General features: G+C 30.8%; 1 pseudogene; it reads right to left on the bottom strand.

The window, feature by feature from the left end:
• Positions 1-985: 985 nt before the first annotated feature.
• On the bottom strand, positions 986-1,538 carry LOC126001769 (olfactory receptor 4K15-like; annotated as a pseudogene).
• Positions 1,539-6,671: the final 5,133 nt, after the last annotated feature.

The raw sequence follows: 6,671 nt of genomic DNA, 5'->3' as shown, positions 1-6,671 counted from the left end.
CATTAGAAATCAGTGAATCTTTATCAAAATATCTTTTTTTTTTACTTTTGTTAGATTTGCGAGTCATGAAGAATTTTAAATATTTGAAAAATAATAATATTGTGATGTGAAAATACATCAGCATTTTTATAATTGAGGTCTGGTCTGGGTTGGGGCAATCAAGTTGCATATAGAGAGCAGATATAGAGAGTCCACAATATGAAAAGGTATCTTTCCATAAACTACTTATTGTCTAATATTTTAATTAACTAAATCTGTTGGGTTTATTTTAAATACTGAAACAAAATCATATATTAGCTAACATATTCATGTCTAAAAGAAACAAAATATTTGTAACTAGCATAATGATATGTATTTAAGTTTCCTGAGATCAATTTTATCAAGCTTAAATGGTTTCATGTTTGTGAATCAACTTTTCACTTGTGTAAAGTAGCAATACAAGCAAATAAACTATTATTTATTTTTATGGGTAGGAAATATATAATCAGCTCAAAAATATTAACATTCAATATTTTATTTTTATATTAAATTATTTCAAATATAAATTTGAAAATAAATTACATTACATCAAAAAATTTTATAAATTTTACCAATGTTATACAATAAGTCTTAGTGCAAAGTTTCTGTTTACTTTTAGTTTTTTATAGAATCAGGGCAGTTTTTTGTTTTACAGAAAAGTTACCTATTAATTATATACTTCAAGTTCCATATAATTATTCAGTTTTATTATATTGGTCATAATTATAAAATAAAAATACATAATTATGTGAGCCTTTTGTTGCTACAGACATTTTAAAAAGAACATGCACTACATCTATTATAGAAATAAAATATTTTGAAACAATTGTTGCCATAAGAAAAGTTTAATCCATGTTCCTCAAGTTATCTCCTATTGATTTAATTCAGTGAATCTAGTTTGGGAAGAGATATCTAAAAAGCAGTTTAGAATTTATATAACGGGTCTTCAATTTCTGCATTGCTGCCTTCATTCTTTGTTTCTCAGTGTGTAGATAATGGGGTTTAATATAGGTGTGAAAACTGTAGAGAACACAGAAGAACTTTGTCCACTGGGAAAATTACCAAAGGCCAAACCATATATAAAAATACATGGTCCGAAAAAGAGGCTTACTACAGTGATGTGAGCTGTCAGAGTGTTGCGGGGCTTGACCATGCCATGGCTGAACGGCGTTCTACTGTCACTAAGATAACTGTGTAGGAGACCAACAAAAGAAAGAATGAGGCCACCCCCATGAGACCACTATCCCAAAAGCATCAAAAGTTCAGGGATATAAGTATCTGTGCAGGCCAGTTTGGATGACCAAAGTAAGGTCACTGTAATAACCTGTCCTAACTATGTTTGGTCCACAGAAAGGCAAATTTACAGTGAAAGCTAACTGGCTCAAGGAGTGTAATGACCCCAATGATCCAAGAAACCACCACCAGACCTGTACACTTGCATGAATCATAATTGTAGCATAATGAAGAGGTTTGCAGATGGCTATATACCTGTTCATATGCATTGCTACAAGGAGCACCATCTCTCACCAGCAAAGACATGGAGCCAAAATATCTGGGCCCATGCAGCCCTCAAAGGAGATAGTCTTGGATCTCTTGAAGGAAATCATAAATATCTTAGGAGTTGCATAAGTAGCTAGAAACACATCAAGAACTGAAAGGTTGCTGAGCATGATGTACATGGGTGTATGCAGGGTAGGTTCAGAAATCACCGTGATGACAATGAGAAGGTTACCCAGAAAAATAGCTATATACAAGAAGTTAAACAAAACAAAGAAGAAATATTGAAGTTCCCAAGAATTGGTGAGTCCCAGTAAAACAAAATCTGCCACCCTAGAAAAATTTTCTTGGTCCATGGTCTCTGTTTACAACAGAAGTGCCTATTTAAAGTAAAATAAAATAAAATATTATTCCAAGAACAAGAAAAGTAGGCCACAATCCTGAAAAATTTTACAAAATTAATTCTAAAAGCTTGAGTTATTATCAAAAAGTTGTTACAAATTATTCTCTCAATTAGCCTTAGTTCCATAAAAAATAAGGTAAATATAATAAATAATTCCATTTTATATAGTGTGGGTTAAATATATCAAAGGAAATAGAATAAATATTACAAAAAATCACAATTGAAAGGCACTTCTAATAGCATACAAATTTTATTCTAGCTTCTTGACCTGCTTCTATGATATCCACTTGAAATTAACTATAAAAAACTTTAATTTTTCAAAGGAAAAACCTACATTTCCCCAAATTTTTCACAATTGTTTTCTCTATTCTTGTTACTTCTTTTCTATTACTTAAACTCTACAATCTTACCATCAAAAATGTTTACTTAATATTGTCTGCTATGACAACTGTTTTGGATTCAAAGTAAATACCTTCTAAACTAACATTAAACTGTACAGAAATTAACTGAAATAATGTCAGAATATTGATAAATAAGGTGAAACTAGCCATAAATTACAAATATATCATTTAAGGTACTTAAAAGTAGATAGTTTGAAGATCAGCTGCGGTATTTATTTACCAATGAGAAACCTTTCAAGTGATAAATGTATAAAACTTTGACTAAATTTTAACAAAAATTACCATGACTTAATAAATATATAATTTGAAAAATATTGACCAAAATAAAACATTATAATGAAGCAAATTCTAAGATGAAAAGCATTGAGTGATTTTTCAACACACAATAATTAAGAGGTTAAAAGACAATTAAATAAGATAAGTTAATCAAAAGTTTATTAATACACAATAATTAAGATAGAACAGAATCAAATAAATCAACAAATCATAGATTGAAAAAAATCCATTCTATTATCTCTGTCTTGGAAGAATGAAAATAATAAATGGTTTTTAATGCATAAGCTGCTTAAAAATAGACTTTCATTAATGTATGTTTATTATATTTTTATATCTATTTATATATTTTGACAGTGTGGTTACAATAATTATTGAGCAAAGTTTCTGTTTTCTTTTATTTTTTAACTTCATTGATTGATTGGTTTGGGGGCCACACCCAGTGGTAGTCAGGGGTTACTCCTGGCTCTGCACTCAGAAATCACCCCTGGTAGCAGACTAGGAAACCATATGAGATGCTGGGAATCGAACCAGGTCCCTCCAGGGTCAGCTGCATGCAAGGCAAATACCCTACTGCTATGCTATCTCTCCAGCCCCCAAAGTCTGTTTTCTTTTAGTTTTCTAGGAAATTAGAACATTTTTGTTTCATATAAAACAGTACATTAACTATATCTTTCAGATTCCATATAGTTATTCAGTTTTATTACCTTTGTCATAATTATCAAAAAATGCATAATTATAAAAGACTTCTTTATTACAGACATATTTAAAAGAGCGTGTACTACATCTACTACAAAAATAAAATTTTGAAACAATGGTTGTCATAAGTTGAAAATTAGACTTAAAAGAACTGAAATCTATCATTTGAATAAAAGTTTGTTTTTATTTTATTCTATATATTTTGGGTAAGGGGCTACACATGGATGTCCTCAGAGATTACTCCTGACTCTGTATATAGGCATCACTCTGACAATAGTCAGAGGACCATATAATGGTGGTGGGGATTGAACATGGGTCAGCTGCATACAAAGCTAGAGTCCACCCCACTGTACTATCTCTCCAATACTTAATTTTTGAAGAAATGACTTTTTATTTTCTAAGTTAAATTTAGAAGTAGTGTGAAAAAAGATAATATTGACTAAAATTCTAGTATGAAAGTTTTTACATGTAGTGTCATTATTAAACTCTATCATAACCACTTTTCATATAGAATTTTTGAGACAATGGGGCTTAGTAGCACAGGAATTAAGAGAGTTATCTTCCATATTCTGATCCTTGTTAGATCCTCAGCACAAAAACTGGTCCTCTGAGCACTGCTAGGAGTAATCCCTGAACAAAGAGCCAGGAATGAGCATTCAGGACAACCACATGTCTTCTAAACCCCTACAAAAATAATCTTTTTGAGATGATGATGATGATGATGATGATGATGATGATGATGATGATGATCACTATTACTTTCAGTATTTTAAAGTCAACAAATAATAAATCTAGGATTTTATCCCAGTTCTTCAAAACTTTTCCACTGAGTAGAAAAATAACTCACAAATTTTGCTTTCTAAAGCCACATATTTGATCCCCAGTACCTCATGGGTACCAAGGACTGCTGGGAGCAACCCTCAAGCAATGAGCCTGGAGTAGTCTCTAAGCACTACCAGGCATGTGTAAACAGACACAACAAAAGTTATTTCTACAGTCCTTCATTTTAAACTTGCTAGTAGAATTTATAGGTATGGGTGAAGAGAATGAAACAAATGAAATACCCAAATTAGAAACTAAGAAGATTTTAGTTTAGGTAGCTTACATAAAAAATATAAAATAATGCTCATTGAATAATAATTTAATAACAGCAGTCCTTTCTAATTAAAAAGTTTTATGTGAGTCAGGGACCTTGTACAGTGAGTAAGGTATTTGCCTTGCATGTGGCCCACCTGGGTTTGATCTGCAATACTATCAGGGTGATTCCTGACTGTGGAGACAGGACATACTCTGAAGATAACCTGGTATAGCTCAAAACAAAACAAAACAAAACAAAACAAAATGTCTGAATGGATGGATATTTGGTTTTCAAAAACAGTTAATATTTTTGCATAAAATCATCAATTATACTTCATAAAATTTACTATCCTAGGAAGATTTTTTCTAGATAACATGTTTTATTGTTGCTGCATAACACTTCATAAAGACACTTTGCATAAAAATATCAAGCGAATAAACAATTAAAAGGGTGACAAAATTACTAATAAAAATAAAACAATTTCAATAGATATTTAGCACTGCCAGGAGTTATTGCTGAGTGCAGAATCAATTAATCTAAAAATACCAATAAAATTAAAATTATTCTTAAGTTTATTTTTGTTTGGTCTACTACCTATGAAATTATAAATTTCACTGAGTGAAAATGAATAAGAAATGAGTGAATATGGAAACAGAGCAAAATAAAAATGTTGGAGATTCACATAGAGAATAACAGTGAATCCTCTACTTCAGGGGTCCTCAAACTTCTTAAACAGGGGGCCAGTTCACTGTCCCTCAGACCATTGGAGGGTCTGACTATAGTAAAAACAAAACTTATGAATGAATTCTTATGCACACTGCATATATCTTATTTTGCAATGAAGAAACAAAACAGATACAAATACAATATGTGGCCCGAGGGCCATAGTTTGAGGACCACCACAAGATGTTTAGTATAGATGTTGAAAATAATTTGATATGTTACAATAAATGTTACAATAAATATGCAAGGCTAGTCTGTTTTTGTAAATTAGTCATTATTAAAAATTTAGAAGAAAATTTTAGAATTAAAACTCAGCACAATTATTATATGAGTATTATATAGTTTAAACAATTTTCTGTAGTTTAACCATAAAAGCCATATCCAAGATAATTGTATGTACCATATCAACAAAGATACACATGTTCTGTGGTTAAAGTAGAGTATTTTTTTAAAAAGTTTAATTTATAGTGTCACAAGTTATTCAAGTTTTTTTCAGTTAAAAAGTCTCATTAATTTTCAAAGAGAAAATACCAAACAAATAAATGAAGCAAATTCTTCAATAAAATAAACCTACCTGTTTTCGTTATCTACAGATTTTTCCAATGTTGAGAAAATAATGTCTTCTTTTAAATAAAATTATCTAATTAGAGAGCTGTAAGCAATGTTTTTAAGCTGTGATACCATAACTATAATAAATATTGACTTACGCAAGACTCTTCCAGATTTGTATGTCATTTTCTCATTCCTCATTTCTTTAGAAGGACAATTGAACTGGGACTAAGGGAGATGTGTCCCATGATGATTTCTCTGACGCTGGATATTGGCTGGCTTGTTGAATAAAGAAAATGACTTATGTTCAGATAATTAAACCACTTTTAGTTTTCTTAAGTCACTTTTTTATTGTTTTTTATGGGGGGTTCACACCCAGAAATAATCAGGGGTTACTCCTGCTCTGTGCTCAGGAATTGCTCTTGGCAGGCACAGGGGACCATATGGGATGCTGCAATTTGAACAACGGTCTGTCCTGGTTCAGCTGCATGCAAGGCAAATGCACTACCACTGTGCAATCACCCTGGCCCCCAGAGTTTTTCCTCTATAATCAATTAAATATATATGTAAATATAATAGATTTAGGAGTGATTTGCTATCACTCTGCCCCCCCGAGTTTTTTCTCTATAATCAATTAAATATATATGTAAATATAATAGATTTGGAATATTTCTGAAAATTTTCATAAAAATTAAATTAAATATTTGTTGGAATCCTAGCTTAAGATGGAAAGCTGAAAAACTTAGCATAACACATCTAATTCTCCCACAATGGTAGTGTGAAATAAGTCCTTTATTTTTCATTATTGTGCCATTAAGAAAGTATCTACAGTGAATATATTACAATCAACATTAATTAAACTTAGTTTAGTGTATTATATGAGAATATCATACTAGTGTTTAAAAGTCATTTATATAAATTTCTGCACATATATTAAAGTGAAATTTGCCTCTAATATTGTGGAATTGTGTTAGTTTGCTGTTGAGAGAATAAACTGATTAAATGTGCTGCAAATTTCAGAAGTGTTTTA

Source organism: Suncus etruscus, chromosome 2, assembly GCF_024139225.1.
Source record: "Suncus etruscus isolate mSunEtr1 chromosome 2, mSunEtr1.pri.cur, whole genome shotgun sequence".
NCBI lineage: Eukaryota > Metazoa > Chordata > Mammalia > Eulipotyphla > Soricidae > Suncus > Suncus etruscus.
This window is presented reverse-complemented; position numbering and strand designations above follow the sequence as displayed.